Raw genomic sequence first — 19,562 nt, 5'->3', positions numbered from 1 at the left:
CAGCTTTAAGATTAATGATGAAGAACCGAGGCTTAATGTGACTATGAAAAAGTGAGTATTTGACAAAGAATAAAAAGTGTTTCATCGTTGAACTTTATTGATACTCATCAGTAAAAACAAACAATGGAACTATACTATTTGAATTGTGAGCATTTGAAGGATTATTTACATGAAAATCAAAACATAACATATTGCAACATAATGACAACCATATGATCATAACATGGAATAACTTTACATTTTAGAATATTTCATGACAACTAAACAAGTGTTTGATAAAGAATGGTTTGGGGAAAGTAACCACTTTTGGCCACAGCAATATTTCAACGACCAGCGATTGAACATCTGAACGATGATACACAATCGGCCAGATTCATCGCGTTCGCGAACGATCCCATTTTTTTGGCGCTGATAAGCACGAGGTACCGGAACCGGAACATAAACAAATGAAAGTAGATATGAATAGCAACGTTAAAGAGAATAAGCAGTGGTTAGTCTGGGAGTAAGAATCCACATTGAAGATATTTTAATGTTGAAAATGGTTTCTTGATTCAAACTTTGATAGCGTGAATACTTCATTTCTTGTTGTCAAATTTCCGCTTTAACTTAAAAATATTCAAATATTTAGTATTGTGATATCCTTTGTAATATCATTTATAATTAAGGTGAACTTTTATCCTCAACTTTGTTTGTGGCAAGATATTTCACACATACATTTGACAGATCACAATTTTCTTCAATAAATATAATTGAAGCAGTCTTTCTGGTCAATCGCTCGATTTGTTCCGACATAACCATATCAGCGTCACCTACTTCCTGACTACTCTGATACTGTGACTCATTGTCACTCCCAGCTGATGCTCCTCCCAACAACAGCAAGGACGAGGCTCTTACAATACCACCATCCACAGCAGCAGCACCCGGAGCTGTCGGTTCGGGTTCGCTCACTGCTCTTGTCTCTGACAAAGAAGACGATTTTCTTTGACATTGCTGGCCATCTGCCAAAAGGTTCCTTGTTGCAAGTCTTCTGTGGGGGATTTCTGTGAGAGGTAATGCAGGTTGAACTGCATGTTCAGGTTGCGGGGGACTTGTCTGACCAGACTCGTAATGATCACCTATTTCCCAGTACCTGTGTGCCAGGCTGTCACTGTACTCGCTGTGGGTGGTGCCGTTTGTGCCGCTACCAAGGGTTCTATTCCTGAAATAAAATGAAATTATGTTTAAGCTTTAGAAGATACATTATATATGGAAAACGGTACTGTACCATAAAGTGTTGCAGTACGGTTTAAGAAGCGTGACATTTTTAGGTAACATGAGAAGTTTTGTTCAAATACGTCAAAATTGGTAAAAATATCCTCGAGACAGTTGGGTATACTAGTGTCACAATTTAGCACAAATAAGAGGATTTCTAAAAGTCAGACTTCACGTTGACATTGGCATGTACTTACTCAGTAGTGATGTACCGACTGAAACCTTTTTTCATGTACAGTAAACTACGTTAACAACGAACCCGCTTATAACGAACTGGCGGATATAACGAACTGATTTTGAGTCCCGGCCATTTGCTGTATATATGCTGTATGTATGCTTATAACGAACTACGGTTATAACGAACTACAATTTGTGGTCTCTTTGAGTTCGTTATAACCGTAGTTTACCGTAACACTTACCCCTTCTGCGTGTGTCTCCAAAACGCAATGATCAATGCCAGCAAAATGACTACAGCAACTGTTCCAGTAGTAATGGCCACGGTGTGGTCAGTTTTACCTGAAAAAAACACATTATTATTTCAGTGAAAAGAGTGAGTGAGTTGGGTTTAACGCCGCTTTCAACATTATTCCAGTTGTATCACGATCATAGGTTTCTGGCGTGTCCAAGGGACGCAACTGTGCACAGCGAATCGCGGCCGCCCGTGCCCCCTCAGTGAAAAGAGGTGAGGTGAAATGGGGTTTAACGTCTCGTCCAAGATTATTGCACTTATATAGCGACGTGCATGTACATATGTACATGTGTGGCTGCTTGTACAAGTCCGGACTGATGCCGATTTATGGTGCTAGCTCACTGAGATACCATGCCGCAGTTTAACATGAATACCCCATTCAGACACAGTATACTGATTCCGAGCGGACAAGTCCTTGTTTTAGCCCCTTAATTCCGAGCGCCAGACAGGATAACAACAAGTACCATCTTTTAACGTCTTTTGGTATGACGCGGTCGGGGATCGAACCCCGGACCTTCCGCTCTCCGGACGGATGCTCTACCAGGCGTCACCCTAAGTGGGCGATATAGAACTTAATTGAACTTGTATAGCGTGGCTGCTTGTACTAGTTCGGATTAATGCCGATTTATAGTGCTAGCACACTGAGATACCATGCCGCAGTTTAACATGAATACCCCACTCAGACACAGTATACTGACTCCGAGCCGACCACTCCTTGTTTTAGCCCTTTAATGCCGAGCGCCAGACAGGGTAACAACAAGTACCGTCTTTTAACGTCTTTTGGTATGACGCGGTCGGGGATCGAACCCCGGACCTTCCGCTCTCCGGACGGATGCTCTACCACTAGACCACGGAGGCGGTCCAGTGAAAAGAAATAATTGATACCATAAGAGTCCCCCACGAGAGAAAATGGCAGGAGTGTCTTAACCAGCTAACTTTCCCCTACGTATGTCCATCTGTTTATTTATTTATTTGTCAAAAATATTGTATTAGATTTAAGTCCAAACATACTAACGTTTTCGACAAGTTGTTCTGTAACAGGTGTTCTCTGAACATGGAAAACATATTTCATCGCAGTATGTCCTGCTAAATCCCTCGGCACACTCCATACACAGACCAGTTTCCTTGTGACATCCTTCACAGCTGACAGGGCATTGGATCGAACAGTCGCGTCCATAGTAACCACTGTTTGGACATGCGCCAATACATATGTCCCCATAGCGCTCACACTGTGTACAGTTTGAAGGGCATGTGTCATCGCACAACTCTCCTCTCAATCCTTGTTTACAACTTATACATTTTCCAGTGTCTTTATCACACGTATCACATTTATCAAAACAGGGGATGTTACAAGCCTGTCCAAATTAGTTCTTGTTGATGCATGGCGTATTACATGTCTTACTGAAAAAGTTAAATTTGACGCAGTTTGCAGGACATATCATTTTACATGTTGGACTATGGCAGTCTTCTCCTTTACAAGGTGTGCACTGATCACCGCACCCAGCGCGGCAGTGCTGTTCAGCACACTGTCCACACAATCCTGTCTCCTTGACGCATCCACAACATTGTACCGGGCACAGAAGAGTACAATTATTTCCGTGGTAGTTCCATCTGTGACATTGTCCTATACAGTTCACACCGTGCTGCTGGCATTCTGTACATTGTGATGGACATGAATCATTACAGTACTTCCCTGTGTAACCTGGCTCACAGTTGCCACACTGCCCCGTGTCTTTATCACATCCACCTCTACAGTTGGGGGGCAGGTAACATCACACTTATCTCCTGTGTAACCTGGTTCACAGCTGCCACAGTACTTCCCTGTATAACCTGGCTCACAGCTGTCACACTCCCCCGTGTCTTTATCACATCCACCTCTACAGTTGGGGGGACAGGTAACATCACACTTGTCCCCTGTGTAACCTGGCTCACAGCTGTCACACTCCCCCGTGTCCTTATCACATCCAACTCTACAGTTGGGGGGGCAGGTAACATCACACTTATCCCCTGTGTAACCTGGCTCACAGCTGCCACACTCCCCCGTGATCCTATTACATACATCTGTACAGCTGGAGGAACAAGGTGTTCTACAGAGTGGACCGTAATGCCGGGGATTCGGACATGGTCCTGTACAACCTCCACCATAACGTTCACACTGTGTGCAGGCTGTAGGACAGTTCACACCACAGTGATCTCCCTTCTTGCCGGCCACACATCCCTCTGTACACACAACACGGGTGTTGTCCATCTGACAGCGAGAGTTGAGACAGGTGTCTGGACAGTCATGTTCACACTGTTTACCATAGAACCTGGAGTCTAGACACTGGAGACACTCTCCAGATGACGACACATTGACACAGCGAGGTAGACACACACCGTCAACACAGGTCACGTTGTTACCGTCACAGTTGCTACAAGGTGTGCTTGTAGTGGAAACTGTCGATAGAGAAAGGAACAAAATATAGCACTGTAATCAATTAACAAATTATTATTATTTTAGAGAGGAATGGAAGAATTACAGAGACTTACTGTATTGTCTCGCAAAGAACATTGTTTTAATTAGTATCATATGTTAGAAGACAACATAAATATGTTTTATCGGTAAATATCATGAATATCCTTAAATTATATTTTGTACACAGTTGCATTAACCCGCGGTGGAAACCTTTCCTCTGAGTAAGGATAAGATATATGGATGAACAACTACTTTATTACAATTGGGAGCGACGTTTCAGTGTAGGATCAAACACCGTTATCAAGTGACCTTTGGCCAGGACTGCAATGTCTTGTTGGTTGAGGTTCTTGCTGCTTAAGTTGATGACCATCTTGCTGTTGTAGTCTTCAATGGCAGATGTTCTTGTAGGTTGATGGTTGTGGGTGTGTTTCTTGAGGTTATTGAACTTGGTTATGTAAATCTTTTTGTGTCACTTGCTTTTGGTCGGGATCTTTCTGAGGGTGGAGTAGGTGTTTTCTGTAAGAACTGATTGGAGGTAGTTGTGGTGCTTTGTGATGACATCTAGGGTGTAGGACTTTAAGGTGGTAGCGTATCCGCTCTATGACGAGGTGTTGCTTGATAACGATGTTAGAACCTACACCTAAACGTCGCTGCTAATTGTAATAAAAAAGGTGTGCATCCATATATCTTATCCTTACTTAGTACTCCAACTTCTAAAAGCCTCTTGAAGAAGTCTTTCATCTGTATTCTCAATTGTCGACAATGTCGATTTAAATAGATGATACTATTAATTGTTTTGATGACGTGACGCAAGTTGCATAGACTGCATTATATGACAGAAATTGGTGATTGATTCGTTTTGGAACCTTATAATATTTCAGATGCAACAGTCTGTACCTGATGTTATTGTAGCAGAGCGTGGAGTCATCCTACAGATGACATCCTTACCTTGTCAGCTTGCTGACGGGGTTAACCTCTTTGGTCATGTCGACAAGACGTCCGACCTCCGATCAGAAGGTCCGTGGTTCGAATCCCATCACGGGACTCGGACATTTTATGGCCGCTACATTGGCGCCCAACGTGGGGCTGAGCACGTTCATATTAGATTTGAGCAAAATAAGCCTCAGTACCCTGCTATGCGGCCCGGGACGTGCCTTCTGTTGACGGGGGAGTATGTAGCAGGGCGTGGAGTCATCCTACAGATGACATCCTTACCTTGTCAGCTTGCTGACGGGGTTAACCTCTTTGGTCATGTCGACAAGGCGTCCGACCTCCGATCAGAAGGTCCGTGGTTCGAATCCCATCACGGGACTCGGACATTTTATGGCCGCTACATTGGCGCCCAACGTGGGGCTGAGCACGTTCATATTAGATTTGAGCAAAATAAGCCTCAGTACCCTGCTATGCGGCCCGGGACGTGCCTTCTGTTGACGGGGGAGTATGTAGCAGGGCGTGGAGTCATCCTACAGATGACATCCTTACCTTGTCAGCTTGCTGACGAGATTAACCTCTTTGGTCATGTGGACAAGGCGTCCGACCTCGGATCAGAAGGTCCGTGGTTCGAATCCCATCACGGGACTCGGACATTTTATGGTCGCTACATTGGCGCCCAACGTGGGGCTGAGCACGTTCATATTAGATTTGAGCAAAATAAGCCTCAGTACCCTGCTATGCGGCCCGGGACGTGCCTTCTGTTGACGGGGGAGTATGTAGCAGGGCGTGGAGTCATCCTACAGATGACATCCTTACCTTGTCAGCTTGCTGACGAGATTAACCTCTTTGGTCATGTGGACAAGGCGTCCGACCTCGGATCAGAAGGTCCGTGGTTCGAATCCCATCACGGGACTCGGACATTTTATGGTCGCTACATTATGTACTGATTATCCAAAGTGGAACCGTATCGCCTAATACACCATCACTAATACCAGTGTATAAGTTAACGAAAAACTCTCACCGTTCAGAAAAAAACAGAGATAGAAGGAGGTTCGTTGTCCAATAACGACACCGTGGAAAATGTATATCCATTGCGAACATGATCTGCAAAACAAAGATAATGGAATTGTTCTCACAATCTTTCACGCTTCCATAACAACAGAAATATTTAAGGGACCTCTTTTTTAGCATTATTAGACTGTTTTCAATATAGAGCTATGTTACTTGTACATACGGAACCGAACGCGCGCAAATTTTAATCATCCAAATGGGAACAAACAAGAGGGACAATCATCTTTATCGTACACCATCACTTAAAATAACAAAATATAACGCGCATCATCACTCGCTGAAGTAACTTTGAGAATCACGCAATGATACAATAAATACTCTGGGTATTATTTCATGCATCTGTAACATAACAATATATATTCCCGGGTTATATCCATGCTTTTTGTAAACGCAATTTGTTCTATTACGTATATTATTGGAATAAAACTGAATTTACTTTTACCTTGCTCCAGTGTATATGTTGCAATGCAGCCTTGTTCCCGTTAATGACGCTGAGAAGCCACCGCTCACCAGATTAGTTTCAGTGTCCGGCTTGACTCAACGATCAAGCTTGGACTTATTTGTTTAAGTTTTAGGACGTGGTCTGCTTTCATTTTCCCTTACCGAACGATTACTAGATACCATGATTATATTATAATCTGTTGTTTTATTTTTGCAGAGTACATATTAATCTTGATGGCGTTCATGTACTTGAAAATGAGATACGATAGACACGATGTGGTTTTGGTTTGGTTTGTTGTCTAACGCCGCACTCAGCAATATTCCACTTATATGACGGCGGTCTGTAAATGTAAATAATCGAGTCTGTGTGAGTGGGAGGTGCTACCTTATGTCCTCACTGAGTTCCAGTGATCCATTCACATAAGGTTTCAATGCCGTTTTGGCTTTTACGCCCGTTGCAATCTGTTTTGACAGGTTATTCTAAGGCGACATTACCAAAATGGAATTGCTCATGACATTGTTATTAAGGCAGTTATTAGCACAGGACTTGCACGAGGGCTTCAATGGGTCAAAATTTTGGGCGGGCGTGAAACTCGACTGTTACTCTTGCGTAGTCGCCTTTTACGGCAAGATTGGGTTGCTAATGAAGTATTTTGGGAACAACCTATTTAGATTCCATTCTCATTTTAAAACTGCACACAAGATTGGTTGGTTTGTTTGTTTGTTGGTTGGTTGTTTAACGCCGCACTTAGCAATGTTCCAGCTCTATGACGGCGGTCTGTAAATAATCGAGTCTGGACCAGACAATCCAGTGATTGACAACATGAGCATCGATCCATGCAATTTGGATCGATGACATGCATCAACCAAGTCAGCGAGCCTGACTCCCCGATCCCGTTTGTCGCCTTTTATGACAATCATAGTCACCTCTTACGGCAAGCATGGGTTGCTGAAGACCTATTCTTCCCCAGACCTTCACGGGTCTGCCGAAGCTTGATGTGACATAGATATGTTGCAGTTGTTTAATGTTTGTGAGACGCTAGAGCTGACACACTGATTCAGATACGAGCTCAGTCGAATATTGAAGCACTGTATATGATAATTAATCACTTGCATAAGACAAATCAAATACTGTAACATGTATCTACATACATGGCCAGTCTGATAAAGCGAGCAGAGATGACAGGTAAACTGACATGGTCAAAACGGGTAAAACCCAACTTGCTTTCTCATTCACTCACGTATATATATTTTAAGGAAGATAACACTCCAGAAATCCGAGGTGTATTGAGTGTCCACAGATAGTCGTCATGCGGTCAGCGAGCCTGACCACCCGATCTCGTTTGTCGCCTTTTACGGCAAGTATGGTTTGCTGAAGACCTGTTCTACCCCGGCTCCTCACGGGCAGGATGCATTATGTAGGGAATGGTAAACTTCCTGTTCGGAAATTTGGAATAAGGGTCATTTATTTTCCAGCATGTGCTTCAGATAAGCGGTATTGGAGCGAACACCTGGACTACCTGTACCATGATGCCAAATGATACAGGTATTAAAAGACAAGTCTATTGTGTTCCTGAAGAGAACTTTATTCTTACTCAAGCAGCATGTAGCAATTGGGGTGCAATAGAAACCCATACACAATATATTTAGAGTAAATATATACAAACACGATCATATATTCTAAGATTACATTTCATTTTTTAAATCCCCAATCTATCATAAACATAAGTAATATTCAGTATAATTTGACAGAAATGCTTCACACACCTGAACAATAGAATTCCATGTTTAAGGTAGTTAAAAATTAACTTGCCAAAAATGAAAAATATATATATGTATTAAATTATAATCACTTTCTGTTAAAATATAAAAAACATTTCCATCTTACAGTCTGGAGTATCCCCAGGCGATAAAGTATATACAAATTTCAGTAAACTTCCTGCATTGTCATGCGTCATGACTACTATATCAGATGTCTTCTCTTACAGACAAATGCCTAATTGTGTCATGTCATATATTATCATGACATATACATATTACATATCTCTTGGATCAAAAGGTTTTCTGTTGTGTTTTACGTACATATACAACCCCACCCGCGGTCTAAAACAAGGACTGGTCAGCACTATAAAATCGACATCATTCCGGACTAGTAAAAGCAGCCACACACACACACGTGTTTGCACGTCGCTATATAGGTGCAATAATCTTGGACGTGATGTTAAACCCCACCTCACCTCACCTCACCTCACCTCACCTCACCTCGACACGTATACTAGTATATGCCGCAAAGCTTATATAAAAAGAAGTCAAATGTGGATTTCAAAATAATTTTCTTGAACATATGAGTATCAATATCAATTTAAGATATTTGGAGTTTGTGTTAGGGTTGGGACAGAAAGTACTTTCAACAGAAAAGAAAGACAAAAATTATACAATTTGAAAAGTATGGAAGCGTATTCGTGCCACAGTAAAATATTATACAATACGTTCACCTACGTAGATGGTACTACTCACATCTATATATACGTAGAAGTGAGTTAAGATTTAACGTCACATCGGCAGTATTTCAGCCATGTCGTGACGAGCCATCTATGTAGAAGACACTTTCATCTACACACAAGATATTATAAGCTACATAGAAGATAGTGTCATTTACTGTCGAATCATCGACTTTTAGTTCCGGGTTAGTTATATATAACCCCTGGCCTAATTAATAATGACCGATTTGTTTTACTTTCTATCTTGACATGTGTTTATTGAGGTACTATCTAAACATTAAAATACAGTAAATCCTCATTTCAAAGTGTCAAAATTACTAAAGAATGAGACACCGCGCTCTCTTACAACCGTAATAGAGAGAGGGGAGTACAAAATGTTCTCCAAACAAACAACTACAGATCATTATTTAAAATTTTAGCGATATAATATATCAACCACAACATTGTTTCGGTCGGAGAAATCACTCGAAAATATTTATTCTCATTGTTTCTCAATTGCGAGAATTAGGTTTAAGAGGTAAAACATGAATATGAAGGGGTGAAAATCTCGCAAACTATAAAAACTATATGAAGCTAATACTCATCATCCGATTTAAGACCGAAGGTACAATTGTGCAGTTTGTATTTTTATTTTAGCACTGATAGTTTAAAAATTTGAAATGATCTCAGTATGTAGTAAAATACGGAAATGGCCAAATGAATTAAACGACGAACATTATCACATACATGTAGATAACTTAACGGTAAGTAAGTAATCACCTGTACTTAAAATATAACTGTTTGCATAAACTTATATCGGACTAGTATCCAACTAGGGTCGGAACTTCACAAGACAATACCACAGTGTGAGTAACGATATGTACGATTATAATATCACATATATAGATTACTGTATCTTCTACAAAGATGTAAGTATCATCTACCTAGATTACAGTATCCTCTACGTAGATGCCAGTATCATCTACGTTTATCATCTATTTTATTTTAGACTGTGGCACACATGCGCTTCCATAGTTTTGACATCTGCACTTTGAACAGTTTTCATTTCCTCTTGCGGTTACATTATGACCAGGACATTGTCCCGGAAACTACCAAATAACAACATCAACTTTATAATAAATGTGATTAATTGTTCGGTAGTTATTACTTTGGCACACGTTAAATGAAAGTCAATTAAAACAAAATCAAAAACAAGAAAACAAAGCTGTATGCACGCTTGCGAATGCATTCACTTCAACATTGTGCTGCATGGTTATCTTATTTTCACGAGTAAAAATATCTCCTTTTCCCCCGGTCACGAGGTGAGAGAAACATGACAGTTCACTCGACATATGGAATATCCTATTTATTATATACTTTTTGTGTAGTTGTCTACCAGAACGTTAAATTATTTCATAACAAATGTAAAACCCTGAAACGTAGATTCTCCCTACCTAACCATGGGCGGATACAGCTTTCTTTAAAGGGGGGGGGGGTGCACAATTAAGATCTATTTATTGTCTTTGGTGGTAATTTATACAGAAATAAAGATTTTTTTCGAAATGTCCGCCCATGCTAACACACAGGGTCGGTTAACCACCCCTTGTAAAAAAGTAGTTTCGTGTTAGCAAAATCTTGAGAAATGTAAACAAAAGTGTCAAAAAATATTTAGGGTCACGAAAATTCTTTATCATACATTTAGATATGATTATATACAAAATCAACTTTAACTAAACATTTGCTTGAAACCTAGGAGACCGCTGTTGGAAGCGAATACTCACTGGTCAAGTAACAAACGAACAGTCTCGAATGATGAGTTAAAAGAGAAATTTACAGTTTATGAGGAAACGTTTTTGGAACTAACGTAAAAAGAACGACAACGGTTTGTGTACGGGCTAGGCACTTACGACAAAGGGAGACAATTTAATGGGAGGTAACTCTTGTATGACAATAGTTCCGTCAAAGTGTTATGTTTACTGCAGTGAAAGAACAAGTGTTATGTTCACTGCAATGAAAATATCATTTTTATCAACTGCTGAAAACTCAGTCTTTCACACTGCAATTTTGACCTAGCTTTCTAATATTATTCTTTGTTGTTGCTGGCAAAAATATCAGTGTGATTATATACACTAGATGTTTTTGTTCGTGACAGAGGACAATTATGTTAGACCAGATAATATTAAAAAGGAGACTATGCTTGTCGTAAAAGGCGACTAACGGGATCGGATGGTCAGGCTCACTGACTTGGTTGAAGCATGTCATCGATCCCAATTGCGTGGATTGATGCTCATGATATCAATCACTGGATTTTCTGGTCCAGACTCGATTATTTACAGACCGCCGTTATATAGCTGTAATATTTCTGAGTGCGGCGTAAAACAACAAAACCAGCCAACCAACTAAAAGCACATGTATTCATCATTAAAATTAAATGGGGCTCTTTTTTAATCTTTACATTTCAAGCATGCACTGGTTACTCTATGTCTTGCTGTTTGTGGTAAGATATCTGACACTGGTATTTGACAGATCACAATGTTCTTCAATTAAAATGATTGAATCAGTCTTTTCATTCATATGTTGGATTTGCTCAGACATCCTTATACCAGAGGCACACTCGTTCTGGACCGAATCACACCAGAAGACACTCTCCGCCTCAGAAAGCGCTGATGCACCCAATAAAGCAGGTCTTCTTTTGGAAGGGATTTCTTTCAGAGGTAACGCAGGTCTCGTTTGTTGTGTTGTTCGTCGTTGATGGTTCGACACTAAGCTGTCCTCTATCTCACAGTATGTCACATTGTCGCTAATGGTTCTTCTTGACCTATTGGTGCAGCAGGGATCATCTATCCTTCTGTGAAAAAAAATCAAGAAAACAATATGTTTGTAAATTTTTATAACATTCTCTCTGAGGGACCAGACAAGAAAAGACTGTATCTATTATATAGTATTTACACACGCTCATTATCATAGATATTAGATTCTTTGAGATAAGGACCGCCTCTGTGGTCTTGTGGTAGAGCGTCTGTCCGGAGAGCGGAAGTTTCGGGGTTCGATCCCCGGCCGCGTCATACAAAAAGACGTTAAACGATGGTACTTGTTGTTACCCTGTCTGGCGCTCGGCGTTAAGGGGCTAAAACAAGAACTGGTCGGCTCGGAGTCAGTATACTGTGTCTGGGTGGGTATTCATGTTAAACTGCGGCACTATAAGTCGGCATCAGTCCGGACTAGTAAAAGCAGCCACACACGTGCATGCACGTCTTGGACGCAACGTTAAACCCAATTTCACCTCACCTCACCTCTTTGATATAAGTACAGTATTTCATCGTTAAATAGACAATATCCCAATCTGCAAATCTAAAAATTTCTTACCACCATCATTACACTTTACAGTTATCATCAAATTTTTATGATGAAAATAACTTTCGGCTTTGGGTTAATATTTAAAAAGACGAGGCTAGAGGTTGTACATCGTTCTTTATAATACGTGGCATAAAAGCGCACCTTTCAAGTTAAATGAACTGTTTTTTAACATAGTTTGCATTAAACAATAATGAAACGGACATAAGTCATGATATTGTATTTTGTACTGAGATCGGATTCTTGTGAAATTTATAATCAATCTAAGTCGAAATTAAGTAAGGATAAGAATTTATAGATGAACAACTTCTTTATTACAATTAAGAGTGACGTTTCGGTGTAGGTTCTAACACCGTTATCAAGCCTTACTTAGTACTCCAAGTTCTAAATGCCTATCAAAGAAGAAAGTCGAAATTATTTATTGTTGTCAAAGTAATTAAATGTTCAAGATCATTCTAATACGAACCTCCTCTTGAGATGTATCCGAAGTATTATGATCAGGGCTATCACAGCACAGCATAGGACTCCTGCTAATGTCCCAATAGAAACAATCAAAACGTGTTCGGAAGAACCTGAAGTTTCGGGGCTATTTAGATTTGCAAGTTTCGGAAGAAGTTTCGGAGATTCCCATGAAGACTAACAGGATCTGGTGATTAGGCTCGCTGACCTGGTTGATGCATGTCATCGTATCCCAATTGCGTGGATCGATGGTCATGATATCAATCTGGATTGTCTGTTCCAGACTCGATTGTTCACAGACCGCCGTCATATTGCTTGAATATTGCGGCGTTAAACAACAAACAAACAAGCAAAATGAAAGTCGCTATGTCGTAAATCCGACATAATCATATACATCCAACTATGTCGGATTAACGGGACAGGACTCTAGCTGGAATATTGCTGAGTTCGGCGTTAAACAACAAAAAAACAAACAAACTTACGTTTTTGACAAGGTGCTCGGTGGCAGGTGTCCTCTGAACATGGAGAGCAAATATCATCACAGTATTTCCTGCTGAAGCCCTGAGCACAACCGATACACAGTCCGGTGTCCTTCTCACACCCCTCACAGCCGACGGGACAAGGATCAGAGCAATTTAGTCCGTGATAGTTCTTGTCGAGACACAGTCCTATACATGTGTTATCATAGCGACCACACAGTTTACAGTTAGAGGGACAAGATTCATTACAAAACTCTCCTCTCAGACCCATGGAGCAGTTGAGACACCTGGCTGACGTCTTCTCACATCTGTCACTGTTACTTGGACAAGGGATAGTGCACATATTTCCATGAAAGTTGGCGTTAATACACGGCCCAGTGCAGTGCAAGCGGTTTTGAGTAAAATCATTAATTGTTTTACAGTTTGGGTTGCATGTGGTTTTACAAGATGTACTGTCACAGTTATCTCCATGTTCATCACATCCACCCTTGCAGTAACCTGTCACACAGGTGTCACAGTACTTCCCTGTGTCTTTATCACATCCATCTCTACAGTTGGGGGGACAGGTAACATTACACTTGTCCCCTGTGTAACCTGGTTCACAGCTGTCACACTCCCCCGTGTCTTTATCACATCCATCTCTACAGTTGGGGGGACAGGTAACATCACACTTGTCCCCTGTGTAACCTGGCACACAGCTGTCACACTCCCCCGTGTCTTTATCACATCCATCTCTACTACAGTTGGGGGAACAGGTAACATCACACTTGTCCCCTGTGTAACCTGGCTCACAGCTGCCACAGTACTTCCCTGTGTAACCTGTCTCACAGCTGTCACACTCCCCCGTGTCTTTATCACATCCATCTCTACAGTTGGGGGAACAGGTAACATCACACTTGTCCCCTGTGTAACCTGGCTCACAGCTGCCACAGTACTTCCCTCTGTAACCTGGCTCACAGCTGTCACACTCCTCTGTGTCTTTGTCACATACATCTCTACAGTTGGGGGAACAGGTAACATCACACTTGTCCCCTGTGTAACCTGGCTCACAGCTGCCACACTCCCCCGTGATCCTATTACATCCATCTGTACAGTTGGAGGAACTAGGCGTTCTACAGTGTGGACCGTAATACCGGGGATTCTTACACGGTCCTGTACAACCTTCACCATAACGTTCACACTATGTACAGGCTGTAGGACAGTTCACACCACAGTTATCTCCCTTCTTGCCGGCCACACATCCCTCTGTACACACAACACGGGTGTTGTCCATCTGACAGCGAGAGTTGAGACAGGTGTCTGGACAGTCATATTCACACTGTTTACCATAGAACCTGGAGTCCCGACACCGACACTCTCCAGATGACGTCACATTGACACAGCGAGGTAGACACACACCGTCAACACAGGTCACGTTGTTACCGTCACAGTTGCTGCACGGTGTGCTTGTAGAAGAAACTGTCGATAGAGAAAGGAACAAAATATAGCACTGTAATCAATTAACAAATTATTAATATTTTAGAGAGGAATGGAAGACTTACAAAGACTTACTGTATTGTCTCGCCAAGAGCATTGTTTTAATTAGTATCATATGTTAGAAGACACCATAAATATGTTTTATCGGTAAATATCATGAATATCCTCTAATTATATGTTGTGCAAAGTTGCATTAACCTGCGGTGGAAATCTTTCCTCTGAGTTTGGAAAAGATATATGGATAACAACTACTTTATTACAATTGGGAGCGACGTTTCAGATGACGTCACAGAAACACAGCGAGGTAGACACACATCGTCAACACAGGTCACGTTGTTACCGTCACAATTGCGACAAGGAGCACTGGCTGCGAAAGCTGTGAACAATTGGGTGGTTGTCAACAAAATGTCAGATACAATTGAAAGAGAATAAGTCTGAAAGACGTTTGATTTTCTTATTACGACTGAAAGTATTCTGATCGAAAGCAGTAACCATCTTTTTTAAAATGTCTTCATAGGCCATTAACATTTGAAAGCAGGGCTCGTATTACGCTTTGACGTCCGAGAGTCGTGATGATTCCTTAGGTCTTAAATCAGATGCAAATATATACAGTATACAGTAAACTACGGTTATAACGAACTCGAAGGGACCACTAACTTTAGTTTGTTATAACCGTAGTTCGTTATAAGCATATCTACAGCATAACAATAGTAAATAGTCGGGACCAAAAAATCAGTTCGTTATATCCGTCAGTTCGTTATAAGCGTGTTCGTTATAAACGTACTTTACTGTATTTCCATTGTATTATGGGCCGGTGGCCTGAAGTACCGAATAAATGTGTCTGTCTGTCTGTCAAATCAGATGGAACCGTTGGCTATATCTAACCAATCATCACAATTGTTTATATTCTTCTGTGCCAAATACACACAGAGTATGTTTGCGTCAGGAAAACATTTACATGTGAAAAAACTATTAATCCAAACAACATGGGTGTGAGATAATGATGATACACGTGCGCGCAGTCCAACAGATGATCGATAGCAAGGACTTGAAAAACATGTATACGAACCTGCTGATGTAGCACACAATAGGATAATCACCACGATAGTATCCAAGAGCCCTGAAAAAAGATAGAGAGTTAAACGGTTTAACAGTGAGTGAGTGAGTATGGTTTAACGCAGCTTTTAGCAATATTCAAGCAATATCACGGCGGGGGACAGCAGCAATGGGCTTCACATATTGTACCCATGTCGGGAATAGAACCCGGGTCTTCGGCGTGACGAGCGAAAGCTTTAACCACTAGGCTACCCGACCGCCCCTTAATGGTTTAACAACATTTGAGTAACTGTTGATCACGGTCATGAGTGGGGCACGTTTAAGTAGCGCAGATCATTCCCACTTCCCACTTCCCACTTCCCACACCCCATGAGGTGCCTATGGAGAATTTCATTTTGTGTGTGGAGGGTTAATATACCAATTGAGAGAAAAATAGGTTATTTGGCCCTTGAACAACTTCATAGCCATATAGCGGGTCTACAGTTACATTATGTGATAGATATATACAATAGTTGTTTTAATGCATTAATAGTGGTTTCTTTACTCTAGTTAACACAGGGAAAACATTTCACATGACGAAGCTTGATTGGTTGGTTTGTTGATTAACGCCGCACTCAGCAATATTCCAGCTATATATGACAGCGGTCTGTAAATAATCGAGTCTGGACCAGACAATCCAGTGATTGATATCACGAGCATCGATCCACGCAATTGGGATCGATGACATGCATCAACCAAGTCAGCGAGCCTGACCACCTGATCCCGTATGTCGACGCTTACGACAAGCATGGGTTGTTGAAGACCTATTCTACCCCGGACCTTCACGGGTCTGACGAAGCTTGATGTGACATAGATATGTTGCAGTTGTTTAATGTTTGTGAGACGCTAGAGCTGACACACTGATTCAGATACGAGCTCAGTCGAATATTGAAGCACTGTATATGATAATTAATCACTTGCATATATCTACATACATGGCCAGTCTGATAAAGCGAGCAGAGATGACAGGTAAACTGACATAGTCAAAACGGGCAAAACCCAACTTGCTTTATCATTCACTCACGTATATACATTTTAAGGAAGATAACACTCCAGTTCTCCGAGGTGTATTGAGTGTCCACAAATAGTAGTCATGCGGTTACAGTAATTAGACAATTAGATAACACATAGTTGATATCATACAAAATATTCACCTTGATGTTAGGCTTTGATATATATGTCTGGGTTTGCCAGCTGACTGATAACAAAGCCGAAGGGTTCAGTGTATTCAGTACTTGTCTTCAGATCATATTTCCTTCACTCGCGGAAGCTAATGAAAATAAACTGAAGTACAAAAGAAAGTACACACCCCTAAAATATCATATATTACGCATATGGTTGAAAAAGTTGTTACATTTTTGGCGCTACCGTAATGTAATGAACAAAACCATTGAGAGCATTACGCAGAAACGTAACCTTGACATTATGATAGGCAACAAAAGCACACATTGTGAAAATGGCAATTTTCTCCATTTGCACGTGCAATGTGCGTAGAAACAGTATAAAAGGCAGTGGATTCTATCGTTCATTACACATTCAACGAAAAAAACACAAGACCAGACTGGCCAGACATCCGACCGCCCAAGAAGAGGAAGACCGAGAGTGACGACCCCTGCAGAAGACCGGTACATACGCACATTACACCTGCGCAACAGGTTCCTCACCATGGCATCAACAGCGTCGACAGCGTTAGGTCACCACATCAGCAGGAACACAGTCATGAGACGACTACAAAGCTGCCGGTATCCGGGCTTATCGACCATTCCGTGGGATGACCTTGACCGCTCAACACCGTATCAGCCGTCTTCGCTGGGCAAGAAGAGTCAGACGCTGGCAACGTCGTGACTGGTCACGAGTCCTCTTTACCGATTAAAGGCGATTCAACCTCTACCATGCTGACGGTAGAGTGAGAGTCTACCGACGTAGAGGCGGGATCATGTGTCCAACAAGTTCATCCTTTTGGCGGAGGCAGCGTTATGGTTTGGGGAGGCATTTGCGGCGAACAGAAGACGGATTTGGTCATTCTCCACCAGACCCTGACAGCCCAGAGGTACAGGGACCAAGTGTTACAGCCGGTGGTGATCCCCTTCATGCAGAGGCAAAGGCAGGAGTTTCTTTTTCAGCAAGATAACGCCTGACCACACACCGCTAGACTCACTATGGACTTCCTGAACCGTCAGAACATTCAGCTTTTGCCTTGGCCGTCACGCTCTCCGGACTTGTCACCCATTGAACACCTGTGGGACCATCTCGGCAGACAGTTGCGACGACGTGCACAGCCACCAACCACCATACCACAGCTGGAACAGGCTCTGCGAGAAGAGTGGCAGCAGATCCCTAATGACGTCATCCGACGGTTGTACTTTTCCATGAGAAGACGTGTCCTGGCTTGCATTAACTCAAATGGGGGTCATACGAGGTACTGAGACCACTCGCATGGCCTTCATACCTGGGACTGTCATCATTTCTACAAGTGTGATTTTTGATGAGTGACCGCCTATGGACGTTATTGTCAACTGAAAAGTTTTATGTGGCCACAAATCTTTAAATCCATTCTAAACATGTTTGAAAATGACTCAACAATGACATTAAACATTACAATCACAATAAAGTTTGCCCTGTCTTCTTTTACTGTCAGAATAGTGGGGGGTGTACTTTCTTTTGTACTTCAGTTTATGTTCAATGTGTCACATGTTCACAAAACTAAATATTTCCTTGCCGTAAAAGGCGACTATGCTTGTCGTAAGGGGAGACATACGGGATCGGGTGGTCAGGCTCGCTGACTTGGTTGATGCATGTCATCGATCCCAGTTGCCTGGATCGATGTTCATGATGTCAATCACTGGATTGTCTGGTCCCGACTCGATTATTTACAGACCGCCATCATATAGCTGGAACATTGCTAAGTGCGGCGTTAAACAACAAACAAGCAAACAAACAAACAAACATCAAAGTTGATAAGCATGTTGCCTGTCAAATTCAAAAGCGTCACCTATACACCTGCTCTGTTATATCGATCTACGTGTACGTATACCCATTTCACTACTCAGACTCTTATTACTATCAGTACACACGATGAATGCAATATATGAAGTCCTAACGATAGACCAATGCATAAAACGACTTGGCGTGGATAGCGAGCTGAGAATTGATGAACGAATGATTGGATGTTGTTTTACACAAAGTCAATGGAGTTTTATCGTGGTAAAAAAGTGCGGAGCAGGCAAACACAGACAGACAGAAAATGGTTTATCTCGTCTCACTTCTGTACATACATAAAACAGCTTTGTACAACTTGACATAGATAGAATGTACAGAACCATTCAATAGAATTATGAGAGACAAATTATCATAAAATGTATACATAAATGATATAAAGATGATATAGTAAAAAGTTATCCATATAAAATATGTTTTCTACGATTAAGAATTAAAAAGCAGACTTTGGCAAGTATAAAGCACACACTGGAGTCACTGAAAATTAAACAAAGTTTGTCGATATCAGGTATATCTAAAACATTATAAGATTTAGCAATACATTCATTAAAAAGAGTTGCCCTGATATCGTCATATAAAACGCAGTGAAACAAAACATGGAC

General features: G+C 41.4%; 2 pseudogenes; both read right to left on the bottom strand.

The window, feature by feature from the left end:
- Nucleotides 1-660: 660 nt before the first annotated feature.
- LOC139479564 (multiple epidermal growth factor-like domains protein 10) lies at nucleotides 661-4,545 on the bottom strand (annotated as a pseudogene).
- Nucleotides 4,546-11,578: 7,033 nt separating this feature from the next.
- LOC139479563 (cell death abnormality protein 1-like) lies at nucleotides 11,579-17,857 on the bottom strand (annotated as a pseudogene).
- Between the last annotated feature and the right edge of the window lie 1,705 nt (nucleotides 17,858-19,562).

This window comes from Haliotis cracherodii, unplaced genomic scaffold (assembly GCF_022045235.1).
Source record: "Haliotis cracherodii isolate W230 unplaced genomic scaffold, xgHalCrac1.p SCAF_4, whole genome shotgun sequence".
Lineage (NCBI taxonomy): Eukaryota > Metazoa > Mollusca > Gastropoda > Lepetellida > Haliotidae > Haliotis > Haliotis cracherodii.
Note: the sequence above shows the minus strand (reverse complement) of the source record. Positions and strands in the feature narration are given on the sequence as shown.